The sequence below is a fragment of the Megascapheus bottae genome, chromosome 1, assembly GCF_031878675.1.
Source record: "Megascapheus bottae isolate mThoBot1 chromosome 1, mThoBot2.hap1, whole genome shotgun sequence".
NCBI classification, from domain to species: Eukaryota; Metazoa; Chordata; class Mammalia; order Rodentia; family Geomyidae; genus Megascapheus; species Megascapheus bottae.
The window spans coordinates 20,552,931-20,578,186 of NC_143509.1; the positions used below are offsets into that span (position 1 = coordinate 20,552,931).

The following is a 25,256-nucleotide window of genomic DNA, read 5'->3' on the forward strand; positions in this document are numbered from 1 at the left end:
GCATCCTGCCATTTTCCTAAAGTGGTTTATTAATTCTAGGAGTTTGGGAGTGGAGCTTATTGGATCACTCAAGTAGAGGATCATGTCTTCTGCGAATAGGGATAGTTTAATTTCTTCTTTCCCTATGTGGATCCCATTGATGTCCTTTCCTTGCCTTATTGTTCTGGCTAAGGGTTCCAGCACTGTATTGAAGAGAAGTGGAGAGAGTGGGCATCCCTATCTAGTTCCTGATTTTAAGGTAAATGGTTCCAGTCTTTCTCCATTTAGTATAATACTGGCTGTAGGTTTTTCATATATGGCTTTAATTATTTTAAGGAATATATCTCTTAGTCCTATTTTTCTAGTGCTTTCAACATGAATGGAATCTCTTTATGCAGTCATTGGCACATAAATATAAGAACAATATTAAGATTAAGCTGAGAACTCGTATGTCATAGAGACATATAGATCTTATAATAATATTATGTCTATAGGGTATTTATTCCATCATTGATTTTTATGCCTATGTAGTTATAGTTATATCTCCAAGATCATGTCAATGACCTTGAGTACCTGAATATTGAGTCTTAGCTCTGATACTATGGATCTAATATCCACATATTAGGTAGGTCCACATAATATATGTATCTAATATCTACATATCAAGGACACCATGCACCTTTTGTTCTTTTGTTCTTGACTTATCTCATTCAACATGATTTGCGCCATTCTCATCCACTTCCCAAAGAATGCCATTAATTTATTTTGACGGTTTGTTTTGGTGTCACTTGAAACAAAATAGCCTCATTAGTAGATGCATCCTTGTAATCCGAGCTACTTGAGAGTCTGAGATCTGCCCATCTAGGCAGAAAAGTCTGTGAGACTGTTATCACTACAGGTAAATTAGGAGCATGAAGCTCTGAGTTCAATCATGAAATTGTCACACACACACACACACACACACACACACACACACAAACACCAACACAAAGAGGTAGACTTTACCATTTCATGGCACACTTTTATGATTTTATTTAAGGAAACTAGACTTTAAAACATAGCTAAAAATACTTCTTTATAAAAAAGTTAATGCATTTTAATAATAAAACTTCATTTTGATTAAAAAATGTATAGGACAGAAATATTTCTAATAAACTAAAGATAGATTTGAAGGTGACTAGCATGAATGTAAACTGGGAGCCCATCACAAACTTACAGAACAAGTTGATTTGACTGAAACAAAGATTATAAATAAAATATATGTAAATTTTTGTAAAATAAGGACATGTATATCCTGCAAGTTGATAGCATCAGCTCTTCTGGAGACAAAACAGGAGATACACTGGCCAAGCTAGATTCAGAAAAAAGTGCAAATGGGAAAAGGATGAGTGTACTTTCCAAGCAAAAGGATTCAAGAGAGGAAAATAAAGCAATTGTACAAGATATCATAATTTACTCCATGTGAAACCATGACATAGAAGGGAGAAGAAAACTTAACAACTCAGTAACTGTACATTCAAATAGCAAGGTGCATGCTTTTACAATTCAAAATAGAAAACTTAAGGAAGGAAAAATGACAAAGTTCTAAAATAATTCACATTTTGTAAAGATACATTTATTTCTTTCAGATTTTTTGAATGTTTTTTCTTTTCCCTTTGGTGTCAATCCAGGAGTTTGAATTTTGGGTCTGGACAGCACAGCTGTCCCTGAGCTTCTGTTGTCCAGGGCTAGTATTCTACCACTTGAGCTAAAGTTCTATATTGACTTCTTTGGTGGCTAATTAGCGATCAGAGACTCACAGACTTTTCTGACCAGGCTGTTTTCAAACCCCATGACAGTCAGAGCTCAGCTTCCTGCGTAGGATTACAGGTGTGAGCCACTGTCATCTGGATGAATGTATTACTATTATTTTTTTTTAATTCTGGTAAAATAGACAGTACATTTCCATTGTAAAAAATGTTTTCTGAAAATAATTTCTGTAAAGAAAAAAAGTACCTGTATGTATCAAAGCAATACTAAACATCAAAATAGCAGACCAAGTTATTATATTTGGAAGATGGAAGAAGTTGTAGTTAAAAATATTCTTTACCTTTTCACTAATTATAAGTTTTAATGACATTTTGATATACTGTATTAATAAAATATATTATTGAGGTTCATGCCTTTCACATAGCAACTAGAAAAAATTTAATTACAAAGCATTCACAATTTTTTTTCTCTTAGCCAGCACTAGTCTGGAATATGTAGGCATATAAAGCTCTTCATCTTATGGAGAAATTGCTTTCCTACAAATAAATAATTTAAATTTCTGAAAGTCACATACCAGGTTAATTAAATATTGGGTCTTATTACTCCATGGTTGTACTCTGAACTATTATAATCCATACTCACACAAACTACTTATTGCTATGTTTCTCTGACTCAACAGGGGCAAAGCAGCCAGCGAGGTCCTTAACCACCGTGAGCTCTGAGATCCTCTATTAATGCCTAATTCGAGGCACAAAGAGAACCAAAGGGCCTACAAGGATCCAAGGAAGTCCTACTGTCAGCCAGAATGGAATGTCCTGCATTGATACCCTGGCTTGGTGAGAGGCTGTCTTCCAGAGCAGAGGAGCTGGTAAAATCAGATCAGATCAGATCAGATCAGATTAGATTGATTGGGATTAAGGAAGTATGTTAATGCTGAGGAGGGCCCTAGGAGATCCTGAGGGAGAGGAAAAGGGAGGCTGAGATTTCAGGAGACCAATTGTGAAGAATCATGTGGGAATTTTGGAAGTTAACCTTTCTGACCAATACGGCAGTTTAATATTAGGACACATACTGTTAAGTTTATTGCATTAATCATGATGTAATAATAATGACTAATGATGGTGAAAAATTGCGAGATGAAAAACATTCTAATTTTTCACTATTTTCTTTGATAAGATCTTTAAAGGCTTCTATATCTCACGCTATTTATTTTTCTGGTTTTGTTTCATAATGTCATACTTTTATTTACTAAATGAAGAAGAGTTCTTTTTCTCATCTCACACAGACTTTACCAGTTTAGGTGTGCACAGGTACTGGAGCTTGAACTTGGGGGTCACGAAATATGGTTGGGTAATTTTGTTACTCAGGCTTGATTGCTCTGTTTGAACTGTATCTCAGCTTCTGGTGTTCTTCTTGTTAATTGGGAACAATAGTTTTTTGCTTTTATCTGCTTGTACTGGTTTCTCACTACAGCCCACTGAGCTCAGCCTCTTGAGAAGCTAGGATCATAGGCATTAGCCACCTCTGTGTCCAGCTCTTAAAATTATTTTTAAAAATTGAAACCACTTAAGAAAAGCAGACACATGCTCTGGTCTTAAAGCAGACACATGCTCTGGTCTTAAAAGCTTTAATGCTGGAAAGCAGGTTTTTTAAGTGGGAACATACTCAAAACTTTCTGACAGAATATAGGTTGAGTTTATAATGAAATCTAAAGAATATTTGGACATTTTCCAAAAGGAAATGTACTTTACCTGACTTAGGTAACTGTCAGCTCTGTTTCTTTTATTTTTAGTATATGCAAATAAAAGCAGTAAAACAACAACAACAACGACAAAAAGAACAGGTGACATACTTCAGTACCATAATACTCTTAGTTTTTACAAGGTCCTAGGCTCATTTTTCAGTGCTGACAAATAAAATATAATAAACTCAAAATCCTTCTTGAGCATGTTGAAAGGATGGTGATAAGCAACCATAATCAAAATACAAGGAACTGAACAAGAATGGCATATGCTAACTTTATATATATATATATATACACGTGTGTGTGTTTATTTTTCATATACCACTTTTGAATGCAAGCACTCTTTCAAGGAAGATTTTATTATCATTATGTACTTGTAGAAAGGGATTCTTATTCAGCATGGCAGTTTATGGTATAATAAATCCTGATAACCTCTTTTAATATACTCACCTATCTCTCCCAGTTCCACTCATCCTGTTAATTTTCTTGGTTCCATTTTCACATATGTACACTGAATATTATGACCATATTCACCCAACTTCCCTCTTTCCACTTTTTTTTGTGGGTCATGGGGCTTGAACTCTGGACCTGGGCACTGTCCCTGAGCTCTTCAGCTCAAGGCTATCATCCTAGCCGTGGAGCCACAACACCACGGTTAATTGGAGATAATAATCCCATGTTCTTTAGTGTCCGGGCTGGCTTTGAACTGTGATCCTCAGATCTCAGCCTCCTAAGATTACAGGCATGAGCCTCTCAGCTCCCTCTCTCCATTCTTATATGACAATCTTTCTAAAATGAAATTAAGAACTTTGTATTACCTTGCCTTCTCTAACTTTTTGAAAGAAATATATGTGAAAAGATGCAGCAAGTACACATATTTTTTTAAGGCTGTTGTCAAGAGAAATAGTGAATCAAAGACTAAATGTATGGGAGTAAGCTATAAAACAAGATTTGCAAGAAGAACTGAAAATAGGAAAATTATAGGCTTACCTAATGCTACATTTTTTAATACAACTTTTTATTTTGATTTTTGACTTCATTCCATTGCTCTCCTTTCTTTTTCTTATAATTTATATTATTGTTGTTTTAGAGGTGATATACAGTGGGGTTGCATTTACACACTTCAGGTGATAAGTACATTTTCTTTCACATGGCATCATCTATTCCTTACTTCTCTCCCATCCCTACCTCCCATCTCCACCCATGAGTTGCATAGGTCATTTTCATCAAAGTTCAGTGTGCCCCACTGCTGCATGTTTTCACCATTTTGCTCTGATTCTGTGTCTTCCCCCCATCACCTACAGATGAGCACATGAATATACTGTATATAATTTAAATAATAGAGTCATCAGCTTTTATCAATCTTCATGGGGATGCCTGCTAACCAAAAGCAATGAAGATGATATCCTGTTAGTATAACCCCACGATCTGATATTTTTGTAAGAAATATGGTAGCTTGTAGTTGTGTCTACTCAGAAGAATGTTACAGATGGATAATTCCCTCTACTCTCTATGTAGGTTATTCAAATAATAATAGTCTACAATGTGCACAGTATGTTGGATAATAGAACAAGTTCCTGAATCTCACTTCATTTTATCTCCAAGGAATGCACATTGAGAGAGTAGAGTTGTAATCTGGATTTTACAGAGGTGGAGACAAAGATCAAATAACTTTTAAGAGTCACAAAGCCAAGTGTAAGTGCTGGGAATTGAACCTAGAGATGTTGTTACAGACCTTAGTATTTTAGAATAAAAATCTTGATTCGTCATCCCAAATCCAAATTTGCAATGTGTATATGTGTTTGCATGCATCACAGCTTTAAAACCTACTTTTCCTTTCTTGGATAATTGCTTTCCTTAGTAAGTGGAATATTAATAAAAATTTATACTTACGATGGTAGTCATTGTATTATACTTTGACTATCATTAAAATGATGCAGGTAGTATATGTATCTCACAGGATTATAATCAAGATGATATTGTCAGTGCCTTCTAAGTGGATTTTATGAGTGAATTCTTGATGTAATGGCCTTTCATTGATGCTTGTTATTGGAAATACAGGAATAAATACATGATGTGAAGTTTCTTAGAGAATATTGAGCTAAGACAGCCCCCACTGTCTCAGCACATTAGCTGAACAGCAGTACCCAGTAAAATCAAGTTTTGGAATGGTCAATAATTGAAATATAATTTTAATTTATTTGATTATTTGGAGAATTTGAAATAAAAGTGACTTTTGGAGATAAATTACAAAAGGTGTAGGATGATCAGAAGGAGAAATATAGAATGGGAAAACATTTACATTATTCCAGGGTGGGAAGTTATAACAAGAATTGGGGATTCGAGGGGAGAATTTTTCTGGCTTATCTGTGATAATGAGCAGGAAGTCACCTGGATTCCCTCTAACCTCTACTTCCTTGCTGCTGTTTCAATAATGCCAGATTGCCTATATCTAAGGCTTCTTCTATAATTTGAAATCAGGAAACAGGTCTTGTTTCAGTCCCAGTGGTGATATTTATTGTTCATTGTAAAGAATCAAAACTAGTGATATGTTGATGTTTTAAAATAGCCACAGATATACATTAACTATCACAAAATTATTTACAATGAAAATCTTATTTTTTATACTTACCATATGCTCATAGCTATATGTCCTGTTAGTAAGAGGCCTTTGCATGGTTTTCTCTTTGAAAATGCATCATCCTTACAGAGTTGTGAATTTTGCTTAACAATGTAAGAGATAATATACTGTAAAGAAACACTCAAATTTTCCCCTATAAAGCATCGCCCAATAATTCCAAAGGAAGAAGTAGAGAAGGATAAAGATGCAGAAATTTCACAATGGTCTATAGTGATGCAAGATCAAGTCATTCAAGTTTGTCCTCTATACTTTTTCTGTTGACTTGTATGGCAATGGCCTTCATCCTAATGTGCTTGTAAGTTTCTTTTTAAAGTCTGTTTTATATATAAATAGACAGGAAGATTGGCAGCCTAAGCCTATGTGACGAGTTGTCAATCTCTCAAGCTGCTTAATATATTAATAAAAGAAACATTTTTCATTAAAATTTATTCATGCTGACGTATTGAACTACTAACTAATCCATTTGACAAGCATCTATAATATTTCAGGAAGTGTTTGAAAACTTGTAAAAGAGACCAAGATATGATGTCAATGTTCATGGGATATCCAGACCAGAGGGGAATTATAGACTCTCTGTCTCTGTCTGTCTCTGTCTGTCTCTGTCTCTCTCTCTGTCTCTCTGTCTCTCTGTCTCTGTCTCTGTCTCTCTCTCTCTCTCTCTCTCTCTCTCTCTCTCTCTCTCTCTTCGCTCTCTTTCTCTCTCTCTCGCTCGCTCTCCTTTATCAAAATACCAAGTGAAATTTTCTTACACATCATTATAGTACACAATAAAGGATGTTTTTAAAAGTTAGTTTTATGGTGTGGGGGGCAGTCAGGACAGACTTCACCAAGGAAGTGATATTTTCTGTCTTAAAGAATGACAAAGCCTGGGCTGGGAGTTTGGCCTAGTGGTTAAAGTGCTTGCCTTGCATGCACGAAGACCCGGGTTCAATTCCTTGGTACCACATACATACAAAAAGCTGGAAGTGGTGCTGAGGCTCAAGTGGTAGAGCTCTAGCCTTGAGAAAGTCCAAGGGCAGTGCTCAGGCCCTGAGCTCAAGCCCAGGACTGGCAAAAAAAAAAAAAAGAATAACAAAGCCTAGGAGAGGCTAGTGGATTGAAAAGCAGCTTGAGGGGTTAGTGCTCCAAAGAGAGGCATTAGAATGGGCAAAGGTAGAACCCAAATCCACTTATCCACTTGTTACAGATAGAAAACATAATCTACTGGATTCAACCAGAATGTAAGCAATGTGAAGAGCAGGTGAAATTTATGATTACAGGTGCTACTGCGAGTTTAGTTGATACATTAGATATTTAGAATAGTGAAAGAGACAAAAGAAATATTTTAAATGAGGAGCTACTGAATACATAGTTGAAATTCAGTGAACAACCTTGTAGTATATAGTTTGTTAATATATATCTGTGTTTGTTTTATTTGTGGATATTATTGGGATTGTATTCAAGGCCTCTTGCTTACCAAGTTAAACGCTCTGCTCCCAGAAACCCATCTCACTGGCAAACTGTAGACTGCAGAAAGGTTATCTATGAGGATAGAAATCTAGGTCAGGGAGTCGTTATTGCAAAACCCAGGAGTTTGGGACAGCTCATTTCTGTTACTTCCTTATTTGACCTAGTGATCACTAGACCTTGCATAGAAATTACATCTTCCTTTCTTCATGACTCCATATCCTAGAAATGCCCATTTCTCATATCCAGAGGAGTTCCTCTTTTTGTATTTGAATATACCTGTATGTTTAAATATTTCTTAAGATAGTTATCCTGCTCTACAGAAAAAGAATGTGTCACTACATTTTGGTGAATGCTTTAAATTTGAAATTACTTTTCTATCTTTTGGTGTTCATCTGTTTGTACTTTAAAAAAATCAAATAAGTATTCAACTACCATAATGTTAAAAATCTTAATTAGTGAAAGAAAATATACAATCTGAAGCTCTATGTTTTCCCAATAAGCACTATCTCCAGAGGCAATAACTTTAATTCACTTTGTTTTTCCTTGACATGAATTACACTAAGTGATGTACTATTATTGATATTACTTTTTTGATTGATAGTGTAAATTATATATTAATATATGCTGCAATGGCTCTAGATTCCTTAGAGGCATCTTGATTTCTTCTTTTTCAAATTCCTCCAATATTAGAAAAGTCCACACTTTCCATTACAAATGACATCCAATATAATCTAAGTCATTCAGTTTACTGTAAGGATATTTATTTTCCTTTCTTTCTGATTTCCCCTCCCTTTCTTTCCTTTCCTTTTGTGCTGGTTCTGGGGTTTTAACTGTGGTTCTGGACATTGTTCCTGGGTTTCTTTGGCTCAATGTTATTATTCTACCAGTGTGCAACAGTTTCACTTAAGGCCATTTTTTTTTTTGGTAGTTTATTGGAGATAAGAGTCTCTTGGTGCCAGATGTAATGGCCCACACTTACAATCCTAGCTACTGAGATCTGAGGATTGAGGTCCAAAGCCAGCTTGTGCACTGAAGAATGAGACTCTTATCATAAATTAATCACTAGAAAACAGTAAGTGGGGCTGTGGCTCCAGGGGCAGGTCTTAGCCTTGAGCTGAAGAGCTCAGGAACAGAGCTCAGGCCCAGAGTTCAAGCCCCATGACCAAAATAAAGAATAAAAAGAGTCTCATGGCCTTTTTAGCTTGGGTTAACTTTGAATCTCGACCCTGAGAGCTCAGCTTCCTGAGTAACTAAGATTATAGATGTGAACCTCTGGAGCCAGGCAGAATAGTTTTGCTTTATAGACTACTTCCCCACATCACTATAATTTATATCTTATTTTTAAACACATAGCCCCTTTTCATGTTTTATAGTCTACAGCTTTGAACTCAGGGCCTTACATCTGCTAGGCTGGTGCTCTGCCTCTAAACCAGGGTTCTACCCCTGTTTGTGCTGGTTGTTTTAGAAGATGTGCTTACTTTCTTCTAAGTTGTGCATCTAGACTGTGATCTTTCTATTTTCATTGACGACCATATCTGCGATGAAAAGTGTGTGCCATCTTGCTCAAGTTAATTCTTTGAGATGGACTGTTGTGAACATTTGCCTAGCCTCCCACATACATAGGATATGTGACCTAAACCACCTTGTCTGGAAATGGATGGGTCTCATTTGTATGCCATGGTTGGCTTCAAATTGTGAGCCTTCCAACCTCAGCCTCCATCATAGCTAGGTGTAAGGACATGAGAGAATGGCTCATGGCTTAAATATATACTGAAATTTTAAACATATATTTCTTCAGATCATCAATTCATTGGTGTCCTAATTTTTCAGGTCTGCTGATCTTCCTCTCACAAAGGCAGGCTGAAACTCATCTGATGCACAGTCACTTTGGTTCCTTGTCCATCTTTGTCCCCCTTGGAATTTCTATACCTCGTGTCTTCACTGGTTAGTTGATTGATTAGCACATTTTTGGTTCTTGACTTCCTGAGGTACACCATTTAGTAAATGTTCAACTATTTAATATACCCATGGTTCTCATATTTCTACATATGTTTTATGTTTTTATTAGAATTTATGTTCACACCTTTCTCCTTAAATGCTCAGCTGTAAGTTTTGTTTGTATATGTAGAACTTATTTTACTCTCACAGTATTAGGAGCTTTTAGAATCACATAGCTGGGAATAAATGTGCTATAAACTTGAATCTTTTCAGCCTATGTAGTACTGAGTCTGAGGCCTCTTTTCATTCTTTTTAGCATGCAGAACTATAATGATATGCCTCCTGTGGCATGCGTGCTTTCACGCTGAATAATTATGGAGTTCTTGCGTAGTTTATTTTGTTTCTTCTTTGGTATTGTCTGTTGCTCTCTATTTCCTATTCTTTTCCAGAACTCCATTTAATCATATTGTGTCTTTTATGCCAGTTTTCTAGGTCTTTCATTCTTTCTCCTATTTTTGGCTTTTTTATTTTTGCTTTTCTTTTACTCTAAGATGCTTATTACAGAGAGATACCTGCATATAATCTTGATTTTATGGAAGAAGAAGTGGAGGATGTTCTGGAGAATGTAGATGATACAGTGAAAAGTCACTGTACTTTATTTTATTGGCACTCATAGATAATAGACTAAGAGACAGCACCCCTTGTGTTTCTGGTACTGAGATTTGAACTCAGGCGTAGCTCAAGGATTACATAGTTTGCTTGAATCCATAGGAGAAATAACTTAGTATTAAGTTGAAAATTGCATTACAGCTATGGTTGTTTGCTGAGATAAGCATTGGCCAGGAGAAGCAGAACTACATTCTTTTCCCTATATTTAGTTACCTCTCCGTTTAGAAATTTCAGCTTCCTTTCATGTAATTTTTTTATATTTTCCAAAGAGACTCTCCAAAGCAGTAAGAAATGCCTTTTAATATGGTTTAGAAAAATGAAACAAGTCTACCCTAATTTAGGATCTGGTTATGTGCATTGGAATGGTTGCTTAGAATGAGGGGAAGTAGAATATTGTGAATTCTTCAATGACTTGTATTTGCATAGAGTGATAAAAGAGATAGAAAGACATTGGCTTTGAAGTTAGACATATCTGAGTTCAAATGTGTCAGCTCTATAATAATCTACTTTCATATGCTAAAGTTTATTAATATTGCATTATGGTTTGGAAAAGATGTGTCCTTCAAAGTCTTCATATTTTGAAAGTTTGGTCCCCATTTTAGCATTCTTCAGCTGTAAAACTTTTAGGAACTGGTGGGAACTATGATATCTTTGAGTCTTTCAATGGATTATTAGGTGTCTACAAATTAGCTGTGTACCTCAGGCAATTTGTCACAGCATGCCAGATTTTAATATGTTTATATAAATATATATCATGAATATTAAATTTATCTCATATAATATATATATTTATTTAACTTATATATAAGATACATCATATATTTATCTCATTCCTGACAAATAGATACTGATTACTTAATAAATACATTTTCTGGTGGTACATATATATAATTCTACCTACTCAAGAGTCTGAGATGTGAGAATCTTGGTTTGAAGCCAATCTGGGCAAGAAAGTCTCCTTAAGGTTATTATCTCCAAGTAACCACTTGAAAACTGGAAATGGAGTGGCGGCTCAAATTTGTAGAGCACTAACATTGAGCAAAGTGCTCAGGGATATCCCCCAGGCCTTGAGTTCAAGCCCTGTGACCTCCACCACCAGCAACAATAACAACTAACATAAACTTGTATTCAGATTGGAAATTATTATCCACTGATGATAACTGGTTACATGACCTTGGAAAAGTTACTTCATTAATCTTCTTTTATACACCTCTCATCTGCTTTCTCTACTTGGGCCATTTGAAGAAATTACTTGGGTGAAGCTGAGTTTCCTTCTTATAGCAGATTCTTTATCTTTTCCAGACCTTTTATTACACCCTAGCTCACCATCTCATTATGCACAATTCTACGGCCATGGAAATATTTCAAATAGCAAAATCCTCTTTCTTTCATTAAGCTTACAGTTTAGCCTATGCATTTGCATAATTAAATTGCTTATTTCTATCTATCAGTTTGGGTATAGATATAATGGTTTTAACAAATTGGGCAATAATCTGCTTAGGATGTATGTAAAAGTATTTCTGCAGAGCACTGGATGGATCAATTCCAACAGACACCTGTACTGAATCTGGTGCTACCTATATTTTGTCTTGTTTCAATAGTTTTGTCCTTCCTCTACCCTTATATTCTTTACTTGTCAAAAATTATACTGAATTCACAATCAGATTCATTCTTCTCTTCCTAACACAGTAAGAAAGATGAAATACAATATATGGCTAGGATATGATCAAAGCACTTATGGAAATACTGGAGAGTTTCACCTTAAATACCTGCCAGATGTTCCCCTAAGTAATTAATGAAAATTATACATTGTTTCCACTGCCTTTCTATAATATCTATTAGCAAGAAGTCTCAAGTTGAAAATTTATCTCCCAAGCAACTGTTTCACCCAAACAAACAAACAAAAAAGCAAATAACTAAGTTCTTTGATCCTTAATAAAAGTCACCTGAATCTGATGTACAATACCCTGCTGGAGAGAGTGATGCTTCATTCTGAAAACAAATCTTATACATCTGTCTTCAGTTCACTTCTGCTCCTTTTTCCACCAATACATTTCCTTCGGTATTACTTACTACCAAGCTGTTGTTTATCAGTCATGCCACATGTTTTCATTGTTCAACAGTAATAGTAATTTCCTAACTGTGAAATATTATTTGGCAATACTAACTTGGATAGAGCACAACCCATTTCCCTAGTTCAGATTAGTATGTGTTAGGAAAGCATGATTGTGCAGACGCTAGGGAGGCAGAGACAGCTTAGTCTACAGAGAAAGAACCTGCCTCAAAACCTACAAGGCCTGATTGTGTTCTGATTGTGTTGTGTCCTTGTGTTACATCTGCAATCCTATCTATGTGCGAGGCTGGGACGAAGTGGACTTGTAGTTGGAGGCCAATCTAAGGGGAAAGAAAGAACTCTGTGAGACTCCATTTTGAAGCAGCAAAGCTGAACATGATGGTGTGTGGCTGTCATCTCAGCAATGACAGGGAGCCTAAAATAGGCAGACCATGGTGCAGGCACATGCCCAGAAGAAAGTGAGATCGTATGTCAAATTAAACATGAAAAATATCAGTTCTGGTAGTGTGGCTCCTGAACCTAATAGTCCCTGAGTCAAGCTCCAATAATGCTTCTCTCGATCTATATTACATATAAAATGTAATATTCAATATATCACATAAATTTGATATCCAATATCATATTATTACATTATAATACTTTTGTTACTCTATATTACATTTATAATATATAATATGTAAGCATAATATATATTGTATATTACACATTCCAGGAGCTAGGTATGTGGCTAGATGCTACCATGCTTCTTTATTCCTTTATTCTGTGCTAGACATTGGATTAGGTTACAACAATTGCCAAGACTGGATGATAATTATCTGCCTTATATTTTTGATATGTGAAAGAACATGATGTACCTGTCATTTAATGTGAAAATTGTGGACTGTTACATTGTGAAATTGCTTTCCTCAGTAATTTTCTAAGTGGGCAATTTTGACATGGATAATTTTAAATAATAATTTATCTGTTGCTAAAATGTGTAATATAGGTAAATATATATAATATTCTATAAAAAGGTAAAACTTTGACTTTCAAGAATCATTTGTGCATAAATTAAAATCAAGTATATTGTAGATTCCAATCTTTTTAGAAATTTGGAATTTCAAGTTGTTTTCCTTCTGCTTATAATGATATGAGCATTTAAAATGAACCATTGTGTTTTCTATCTAAAAGTTATATTTTCCCAATCCTATTTGTATAAATTCAATATCCTCATGACAAAGATATAAGACTAATGACCAAAACATTTCCTGTTAACACAAGCACATTTTTTGCAGCAATTTCATGTTGATTTATAATTATTTATCTTTTATCTATCATATCTCTAATCACACTTAATTATCTACTTATTATCTAAGGTATATTCACTTCAATAATATAGAATTTTCTTAAATCATATATGAAGAAGTTCTTCATGGGTCACGTGGCTATCTTGTTGTTCTTGTCTGCATTAATTAATGGTAGTAAATTATTGTCAAAAAATGCATGATGTTTTGTTGTTGTTCAAGTATGACCCGTACCAACATTTCAGAAAGATTTTAGAAGGTCAGTATTGATAAACTAAAAGTCTTGGAAGCAAGACAACTGGTAAGATCAGAAAACAAAAATAGGAAATTTAATCTCGAGCACAAAATTCAAGGACAGTGCCCAGACCTTGAATTCAAACCCCAAAATTGGCACACCACACACACAAATTAAATGGCTTGGGGCATTATGAAAATCTCTGACTGATGTGTCATTAATAATCCCAGTGATAAATCACCATTATAATAATGATATTTATGTCTACTGGAAATAATAACATGAAGGCAGAGACTCTGCACCTTAACTGGAGAATGGAGATTCCTTACTTTTTGTGCACACCGTTAGTCAGCACATTTAAAATGTACAACCACATGGACAAAACTCATCTCTTCGCCAAAATTACTGCTGTCCACTTTCATACTGGTCAAAACACTCCAGTTTATTTCATTCTCTTTATGCTAAGTACTACAGATGCTTGGTTCATTTTTAGTATAACACCACCCAACTAAAGACAGCTCAGCTTTCAACAGATTGCACATTTTTACTTTATTATGCAAATTAAGCACACTGCAGTTTTGTTTTTTCATCTTAGAGAACTAGCATATCTTTTCCCTACCTTTGGGGGACGAGTTGTTTTTTGGAAGGCAGATTTTACTGCAGTAAGGGCAGGAAAATACTCATGAAATTACTCCATGGCTTACACACAATTCATTATCCCACCAGACTAATAGATCTTCTCATCACTCAAGCCACACAGTGCTCACACAGAAATTTTCATTTTATTTAGGAAATCTCTTTTGATATTTTTGTAATAGTTTAGGTCATGTTTGATCAAAACTGCACAAAATACAGCAATGACTAAGATGGTATTTCTGTAGTTTACTTTTTTTCCAGTCCTAGGGTTTGAATTCAAGACCTGGACATTGTCCTTGGATACTTTTTGCTCAAGACTAGCACTCTACTACTTGAGCCACAGCACCACTCCTGGCTGTTTCTGTGGTTCCTAGGAAATCGAACTAAGGGCTTCACGCATGCTAGGTGACCACTAGGTCATGTTCCCTGTCTTGTAGTTTAAATTAAGAGAGAAAAATTGTCATATAAAAAGATTTTAAACTAAGCATATTTCATATTTAATTAATTGTCATCCTGAAGTAGTTGTACAAAGTGGTTTCAATTCAACATGTCAGTTTGTTATTATTTTATTATTTCTAATTTCTCCCTTTCTGATGCTCAAATTGTACGTAGTGCAATATGATTTATCAAATCAATAATGGGCAAAGGGGTGGAAATCCAGGGGATAAAGTATAGGAGATACTTCAGAAATAGTCTCCATTCTGGGTTCAGGACATCTGTTTCTAGCATACCAGCCTTGTGTGATTCACAAAAACTACATAGTCAACATTGCACATATGGGAAAGTGCTGTCTTGCTGCTTTTGTTCCACAAGGTGAATCTCTGTGTTAACAAGTGGTAAACTTTATGTCTTCAACAGCTATAAAATGAATTGGAGTTTTTATTTTCCCACAGCTAAATAGTTAAACTGGGCTAGACAACAATATAGAGCAGTTTTAATCAAGATACCATATTTCAAGGCTGGGATTTACTTTCCCTGATTGCAGTTACATGTGCTAGTTTTATGGCAAATAAAAGTCATTTTAGTATACATCTCTGAGTTCCTTTTTCATTATTATCTTAAACAACTGTAGTGGAAAACACATTTCTGCAGTAAAATATGCCCAAAATTTATCATTCCCTCTCCGTTACTGATTGTAAACACAGTATTAAAATGCAGCACCTACACGTAAGTAAACCCCTACACTGTTCATTTGGGCATTTAATTTTATCATAATGAAATTTTGATTTTTAAAAACTCAGGAAAAATTTAAGTTCTTAAATGAATTAATGTTATTCATTCGCACAACTTATGACTCTAACTTAAAAATGCTCAAAATGCTATTAATTGCATCACAGTAATTTTATTATTGTTTATATTAAAAGATGATTAAATTCAGGTTTCACATGGCTATTTCCATTGTAATGAGTATAGCAACTTTGCTTGAAATAAATTTTACTAGATATTTTTGTTTTATTATCAAATTAAGACTTCCTAATCCAAATGATTTAAAATAGTCAAGTGAAAAATTGGTGCAAACAACTGTGAAATAGTTCAGTAGTTTGCAATGAAACATATATTTATGATTTCCTCATTGCTTAGCATTTTAGGTAACAAAATTTGAAAATATAATTAAGATGATATAAATATAAATAATATGAGTATAAATAATATCTATCTATAAAGATATTTTTTTGTTGGTTATGGAGCTTGTACTTCAGGTCTTAGGCACTATTGCTGTGCCTTTTCATTTAAAACTAGCACCCTGTCACTTTGAGTCTCTTCACCATTTCCCCTAAGGTAATTTAAAAGATTAATTTTTTTTGTTGGTCATGGGGCTTGAACTCTGCATTGGGCACTATCCCTAAGTTTTTCAGCTCAAGGCTACCACCCAACCCCTTGAGCCACAGCGCCGCTTGTGGTTTTCTAGTAGTTAATTGGAGATGAGTTTCAAGGTCTTTTGTGTCCAGGCTGGCTTTTAACTGCAATCCTCAGATCTCAGCCTCCAGTATAGCTAGGATTACAGGTGTGACTCACTGCACCTAGCTTAACGATTACTTTTTAAAAGAAGAAAAATAAGATATAGATTAATCATACCTTTTAAACCCAGAGTATATTTGAGACAAATGAGATCATATAACCAGCTCTCTCCTTGTGAGATAAGTTCTCATAAGTATGAGAATAAGTGAATCCTAAAAGCACCTCCAAATCTTTTATAAGGGATATACCTTTCTGATATTAGCTGCACTCGACTTTACTGCTTAGTTCCTGCATATGAACCTATTGAAAATGTAGTCATGAGGAAAATGAAACTGAATGTGGTTTCCACATTCGGTCTTTAGAAAGATCATTTTTGAGTGTTCAGAGCATGAGGTATGGATGCGGAGCCCACAGCCACCTATTAGTAGAGGGGGGAAAGCTTGCACTCTGTAGAAGGAACTGCTTTCATGTTTCCTCTCCAAAACAAAAACAAAAAGCAAAAAGAGCCCTTGGAATGAGAAGGATAGAGATTGTTTCAATAAACCTCGGACAATCACAGCTTGTAGCCATCGTGACAACAATGTCAGACAAATGCTTGTCATCTGAAAGAGCATCCATGATATTCTAGAGAAGATAATTTTATAGAAAAAGTGAAAGGATGGGTCAATAACTGACCCTGAGTTGGGAAACGCAAGTATGCACAGAGGAATTTAGGCGAGAATCTCTATTGTCTGTGCTACGTCAAAGACTATGGAAGGAGCAACATCAGGAGTTGAACATAAAACCATGGAGTTTAACTGATATTGATGTGTGTGTGAAGGTTCATTGATTGTAACCAATATTCTACCTTGGAGGAGGACACAGAGATAGTGGGAAACTCTGTATTGTGTTAAGACAGAAGGATATAAGAACTGTTCTTTCTACTCAGTTTTTCTGTGAACTTATTTTTTTAATGGAGTCTAATTGGGTGCCAGTGGCTTATGCCTGTCATCCTAGCTATTCAAGAGCCTGAGATTTAACGATTGTGGCTCAAAGTCAGGCTGCGTAGAAATCCCATGAGACTCTTACCTCCAACAAACTACTATTATTTACAGAAAAGCCAGAAGTAGAGAGCTGTGGCTCAGGAGGTAGAGCACTAGCCTTGAGTAAAAGAAGCTCAGCAACAGTACCCAGGCACTGGGATCAAACCCCAGGACCGACACAAAAACAAACAAACAAACAAAATTTGAGTATAAAGAAGAAAGAGAGAGGGCACCACTGCAGACAAGTTTTGTGTGGAAAGATGTTTGAAGGCCATTTGAATAATCTGCTGGGGACAGGGTAGCCAGCTCCTTAGAGTCATCATTTTATAAGACAATATTAAACTGCCTGGCATAAACCTGTGCAGCACTGCATTTCCATCCACCATAACTGTGAGTTCTTGCTTTATCATCAGGTCTCAATTTTTCTTTGGCTTTAACCATTATAATAACATGTAGTATAATTTGTAATTCTTTTCATACAAACAATGTTGTGAATCTTTTTGGGGTTAACCTTTAGCCCTTCACGCCCTTCAGGTGTCTGTTTAGAATTTCTTCTCCATTAAACAAAGTTCACATTTAAGTTTTCTTATAGCTGAATCTTAAGAAGTTTCTGGCTATCTTGGATGCTAATTACACATGTTATTGTGTAAACTGATCAGGGCTGGATTGTGAAGAAATAAATAAGTCTGTGATCTGGGCACTCAGCTGAGGTAGGAAGATTGCTAGTCTAGCCTGGGTTACTTACCAAAACCCTGTGTCTAAAAGCAACAACAACTGTAGTAAATAAAAAAAATACATAAAAATCATTAAAGACACAAGTAATCTGGTTGTGGGCATGCCCCAAGTGATAGTGTACTTGCCTGGTTAACACAAATATCTGAGTTTAAACCCCAGTGCTGAAAAAAGAGCAAATAAATAAATGGTTTGTTATACAAAAAAAAAAGTAATCAGGTGTATGATACACAAAGCAGGGACAGTTCAAAAGGTTTTTCATCCCCCTTCCCTTTTCCTCTTTTTTGCCGCATTTCTTGGCAAACTATTTCACATGTCCCATCGCAAGCCACATAGAAGGCTGAGATCTGGATCACAGATCCAGGACAAGTTACATCTGAAATCACCAAGTTGGAAAGACTCCATCTTCAGAGAGGAAAGCTGAGTGCTGCGGCTTATGGTCCATGGGATACTTAAAGTAGGTAGGTCATGATTCAGGGAAATGTCCAAATAGAAAAGGACTCGCTATCAAAATATGAGCCAATGAAAGACAAGGCTGGAGGCACCAATCTGCAATGTCATATCAGCCTAGCAACCTGTACTTGTGGACTGCCATTCAGGACACCATTTTATATACTCTGATGAATATGAAATGGACACAATATTAATTAAGAAATCAGCACCATGTTCTATATAAATAACCTTATTCTAAGAATTTAAGAAGTGGGATATACTGGTGGGTCATGCTTGGGTTCTTAGCTATACAGGTATTTGAAATGTCTTCAAAAAGCTGCCAAATGTAGAACTGAGGAAGTAGTTCACGTGGTTGAGTGCCAGGCTGGAAGTCCTCAGTCCATGAATTCAAATCCCAGTTCTAACCAACATTTTGTTTTAGAAATTTTAGGAAATAGTTGAATAAAATTCTAGTATTACATTAGAAGTGGGAATTGCCTATAATCATCTATAAACTTTATATATTTTCTTCCCTTCATCCTCAATAAAAATCCCAAGAAGTATATATATATTTAAATATTGCATGAGACAAGCAGACCTCATTAACTTCTCTCTCTGTACATGGATCAGAATATGGTTCTTTTCCATTTCTTCCTAATTTATCCTATTATATTAAAATAAATCCTTGATAAAAATAAAACTTGTATTTTTCTGAGAATTTGTGTGTGTGTGTGAAAGAGATAGACTTACAGACAGACAAAGAGAGAGAGAGAGATGGAGAGAGACAGAGAAAAAGAGGTACAGAGACAGAGACAGTGACTTACAGAGAATGATATCCTGGGTCTCAAGTACCTTTTATTTTGCATGAAAACTGAGATATTCCTTTTACTCCTCATTTGGTAATATTTCAACCTATAATTCCTGTGCTGTCAGCATTGCTATCCATAAAACAGTATATAATGCATTACTTTAAGTTTCAGTGCTCATGGGTCTTTCTAAGAAATAAGAATCAAAAGAAGAGGAGAAAGAGTGAGAACAAGGAGAAAAATCCAGTGATACTTGAGAAATGAAAATGCTCCATTTTGCTCAAAGGCATATAAAAGTGAGAGTTATGGATAAAGCACATATTTACTAGTTCAAGGCAATCTCAAGGAAATTTAATGACATCCAAAATGTGACTTTCATCCTTTTCTTGTTATCAGTATCAAAATGTTTCCTTTGTGTTTCCTTGGCCTTGAGTTTTCAGAGGCAAACTGAGCTTATCACTCACCATTCACTGTTCCCATTTGTTGTCACTGACAGATATACTATTCTCTTTTTTTGTTAATCAGATCTTCTGTTTTATTTTTTTTCTCACAATCTCCGATCTCTAAATTGGTAGCATTTTTCCCCTGTGCAATGTTACTGAACCATATCTCACTTTCCCTCCCTGCCAATTCCCCTCCTTTTAGTTTTCTTGCTTGTTTCACCTAGGCTGAGTCTGCTATGTGACTCCCTGTGTCCCACCATCAAGCATAGATTTCAGTTAAAAAGTAAAACTGTCTGCTGTTTCTGCTTGTTTCTGAGTTCTTTGTGCGGTAATGATGAGTTATTAGGAAAAGCATCCAATCAAGGAATTGCAACCTATACTAATTACAAATTCAGCTCAAGGGTTATAAAAACAAGGAAGAAGGGCAAAAGAAGTCACTAAGAATGTAACACTGAATATCTTTCTATGACCTCATAGGGAACAGGAAGACACCACACAGACAGCCATCTTCAAAGACTCCAATTTTCCCTATTTAACCCAAGGCCAATTTATGATGAGGAAGATGTGCCAACATAGCTGACACGGGCTGCAGTGGTATCTTTCCAGGCCGCCTATACTGCCTGTTTACTCTCTCTCTGCCATACATTTTTTTCTAATTTATTTCCTACCACCTTTACTATATTTGTATTTAGCCTGAATTCTGCTCTTGACAGACGCACAGACTCAAAATCAACTTAACTGCCCTAAATTTCTAGTTGACAGTCATTGATTATGAGTCATAAACTGTTTGGGTGAGAATATTATTTTTTAGATATATTTGTGAGCATGTGCTTTCAGACTTCTCTGGCATAGAAAGTCTGAGATAGGTAGTCACCCTAACATTTTTTTTTCAAGTATTTCACAGACATTATTTTTCAGGGAAATCAGTGTGGTGATTATATTTGAATTTATAGAAGGGATGAAATAAAAATCTCTTTGCCAGTAAAATTGTATTTATTATTAAAATATTGCATGTATTAAAATAGTCAATCCTCCAACAAAAGAGCATGCTTCAGCCCATTCAGGTCGCTATTAAAGAATGCCACAGACTAGGAGCTTTTGACCAATGGAATCTTAGGTTTCATCACTCTGAAGGTACAAAATGAAGATGTTCAATGGTTGGATGTCTGCTGTGAACCCATATGAGTCCCACCAGAAGACAGAAGAGATCGCTTGGGTATCTTTAATAATGGTAGAAGAATATGCTCTAATCATCATCTCCAAAAGGCCTCATCTTCTAACATCAACACATTCATGATGAATTTGAATTTGTTTTTTAGACACACATGCTCACACTGTGTCATTGTGTATTAGTCTAGAAACAATGAGAAATGATATAGGAAACATTTTAGTTGTTCAGAAAAAAAGAGAGAAGAAATTATTTCACAGATTTAGAACTATGGTAGAAGAAATGGTTTTCTCCAGAGAAAGGTCCAGTGATTGGCGTATCTATTAACTGAAATCACTAGCTTTACAAGGCAAAAAACACGTGTTTCCATGCTCATGGAAAAGCTCTTAGCAATGGGAAAACTGGAGAAATAGTTGGAAGTAAAGGTCGGAAGCAAGCTGTGAGTGCATGTATGTATGAATGAATGTATGTATGTGTCACCAATCATCTCTCTGTCAAACTGTATGTATGTGTACTTGTGCACATGTTTACATTGTATCAATTCAAGATATTTCTTAGCTCTCCAACAGGAAAGAAAAGCAAAGTCATTTGGGTTTCTGATGAAAATAGACATGAGTAATCCAATTCAGAGGAAGTTTTCTTTTGTTACCAGTTTGAATAGTTGTCTTTTGCATTGTCATTAGTTAAATAGATAATAAAAATGATTAATCACAGCAAGAAAAAGATCCCATAAAAAGGAATATTAAAAATAGAAAACCATAACCAGTTCTCTGAGCATATATTTTAATATATGTACATATACACTAAGAGAATGAGTAATTTTCAAATGGATGGCCTTCAATTCCAGATTCTGTAGCATCTACATTCAACAAAAATCAAAGAAAAGAAAAGAGTTTTATGGGTAGAAGCTTAGGTTAAAAAGCTGACTAACATAATTTAGCATTTTCCGTGGATGCAAGTCTAAAAGTGTCTGGGTAATTTGTCCTTGTTTCTTCCTAATAGAGGAGAGTTCTTTTTTTCTTTCTTTTTTTTATTGTTTTGTTTTTTGAACTCTATTCTGCTTCTAAGCAACAAGGAAAGCAATGTCTCCTCTGTATTTATCTCTTAACAACAGTCAAATTAAGGCACATTCAGAAAAATATATTTTCATTTTAAGTAAGTTTAGTAATTCTGGTGAAGATTCTGCCCATATATTCTTTTTCTTTCTTTCTTTCTTTCTTTTTTGCCAGTCTTGGGCTTGGGCTCAGGGCGTGAGCACTATCCTTGGACTTTCTCAAGGCTAGAGCTCTACCACTTGAGCCTCAGCACCACTTCCAGCTTTTTCCTATGTATGTGGCACCGAGGAATCGAGCCCGGGTCTTCGTGCATGCTAGGCAAGCACTCTACCACTAGGCCAAACTCCTGCCCCCCCATATACTCTTATGTCATTACTCTTTAAGTTGGAGTAAAATCTTTACCTGACATAAGTGACTTTTAATTAAGTTGTGTCCATTCCACATTTTTGTTTTCAAATTTGATATTTGACATTTGAACAATTTAAAGGTATTTAGTAAGATCTGTATAATTAAGCAAAGCTGTAAATGCAAATTTAATTGGTTCAAGTTTATTTTATATGTAAGCACAGAAATGAAAGTGTAGGTATAGACAGTTTTAAATTTAGATGGAAAAGTGTTTGGTTTTGACATAAATGATTTGCTATGCGCACAATGCTATTGCCTTCCACCAAAATTAACTACAAAACTATTCACTAGGTTTCAGCATCACAAAATAAATCAGCTACATGCTTCTTAACTAAAGATTTTGTTTGTAAACCTGTAATGTAATGCTATAATTCACATTGAAAGCAATTTAATTATTCTTTCCCCAGTGGTAAGAATAATATTTTGAATGAACTATATATACAAATGTGTATTAAAGAAGGAAGTTCATGAATAAATGCTATGGATGTTGCCAGAATGGATGTTGCCAGGCACTGGTAACTCACAACTGTAATCCTAGATGCTCAGGAGTCTGAGATTTGAGGATCTCAGTTGGAATCCAACCTGGGTAGGAAAGTCCCTGAGACTCTTATTTCCAATAAAGTGCCCTCCACAAAAAAGTGGAGCTGTGGTTCAAGAGAGCTAGCTTTGGGACCCTGCCCAGGCTCTGAGTTCAAGTCCACAAATGGGAAATATACAGACACACACACATACCTAGAAACACACCAGTAAAAAATACATGTTATGGATATACATGCAAGTGAAAGTATTACTATCTGTGTGCACGTGCATGCATTTATGTGTGCATGCATGTGTGTATGTGCGTGTGTTTGTGTGTGTGTGCTCGCACGCACTATGAGTGGGCTTGCCATAAAAGAAAATGAAAAGTTAAGGTAATCTTTAAATAGTTTTTCACTGAATATTTTTAGACTACTTTGTCAACTTAAGTGAACTAGTCATTTGGGTCATCCTGTAAAACTATATCTGTAACTCTGCTAAGTCCAGTTTGGACAAGTAATTAAATGATTTTATGTGTAACTCACCTGGATATATACTTTCTATATGTAGAAGGGAAAAGAGAAGTGCCCAGGTCGTTATTTGCATTATTTGAACTATACTGTTGTCCATTTTCCCCAGACCAAAAAGAATGCCTACAGGGAAAAATAACTTTGAATGCAAAATTCCTGTTTTGAGATTTTCAAATTTGAATCAAGACATGGAGTCCATCAAAGTTGACTTCTGAGTGGTCTCCATTGCCCAAATGAAACTTCAAATCATCATCAGTAGTGAAAAAGAAATCTGTGAAATTCTGATTTCTAATCTGGAAATATTGTATCAGCAAATGTTGATGATTGATGATCATGTGTACTTGTTTTCTGAGCAAGTCTGTTTTGTCTTCTGGACATATAATAGCATTTTTCTTTGCTGAATATTTGAAGCTACAAGAATTGCCAATGAAGAAAATTTAATTCGTTCATGATTATTTCATACATCTTTATGCTTTGTCAGCTTTCTTGTCTTCCAGCTCCTTCTGTTCATTTCCTTTTTTCTTCCTTTCTCCAGCTCCTCTTTTTCCTCTTCCCAATTTTTGTTATTTTGGATTGTGGATTAAAGTCTTGTTCGGCAATTCAGATTTGTCACTAGCTCATAATATTCCTACCTCAATGTCCAGACTATTGGAATCACAAGTCCATGCCACCACACCTGGCACAGATGATGTATGTGAGAAAAATTCTTAATTTTCATTCTCAAGTTTTAACACTTTGATCAGCAAATATTTCTTAGTTGGAACTTAGTGTAAAGCCATTTATATATAATACATTTTTAATGCTGAAATTCTATTGCTTATAGCTTTAATTTAAGCTCAGAAAATGCCTTGGATGCAATTTTCCAATAAATGTTTTATTAAAAGGAATGGATGGAATTCTAGAGAGGAGATGATTATGAAAGAAATATAGCCATGCGTTTGAAAGCAGTTTATTAATTCACATCTTTGCAAAAGTAATAATGACAACAGCAACAAGAACATCAAAATAACACCATAATAACATAGTTAATCTTCAAATACTTCTACATATCCACACTTCATTATGCTCTCTTCTTTTTACCAGACTTAAAGCTTGATACTCAAGGTCTAGGGGTTGTCCATTAGTGTTTTTATTTACCACTCCAGTTCTGGTTTATGGGGTGGTCAATTGGAGAGAAGGGTCTCACAGATTTTCCTGCCTACACTGGCTTTGACCTGTCATCTGTAGCTCTCAGCCTCCTGAGTAGCTGGGATTACAGGCGTGGGGCACAGCAAGAGTCACCTTGGCTCACAGAATTGTCTTCGCATGTGTATTTGGTTATTTGAAATCAGATAGGGAAAGGGGAAAAACAAGATGGGGGGGTGGGGGGAGGGAAATAGGGACCAAGACATGAGAATGTATGTGAAGTAATTCACTTTCTATCTGGTGAATGTAATGTAACCCTTCTATTAATTACAATAAAAATATATAAAAATTTCTTCTCAATCTCTGTGGTCGTGTACATAACCAACCCCAGCCCTTGGACTCTTAGCCATTACCTACAACAGTGGATATGAATTTAAACCATCTCCATACACATCAGCAAGAGGTTCAGAGAAGCAACTTTCCTGGTTTTATTTAAGAAATATAACATAGGGGAATCTATGAGAAAGTAAAAAAATCACATGCTTAGTACATGTCAGATCATTGATTGAGCAATGGTAACGTGTTCCTTAATAAGATGGTGTTTCTGATCTTTTGTCAATGGGCATCTTTGTGGCTTCAGTCCACAGTAAAGGAGTGTTTACATGG

The 25,256-nt window shown here is 35.4% G+C and overlaps 1 long non-coding RNA gene across 1 annotated transcript in view; it reads left to right on the forward strand.

Moving 5' to 3' along the window:
* Positions 1 to 2,418: 2,418 nt before the first annotated feature.
* LOC150068483 (uncharacterized) overlaps positions 2,419 to 25,256 on the forward strand; it is a 69,468-nt gene continuing 46,630 nt past the window's right edge. The window contains exon 1 of the long non-coding RNA XR_016535953.1: positions 2,419 to 2,564. This is a non-coding gene — a long non-coding RNA (uncharacterized LOC150068483). The remainder of the gene's footprint in view (positions 2,565 to 25,256) is intronic.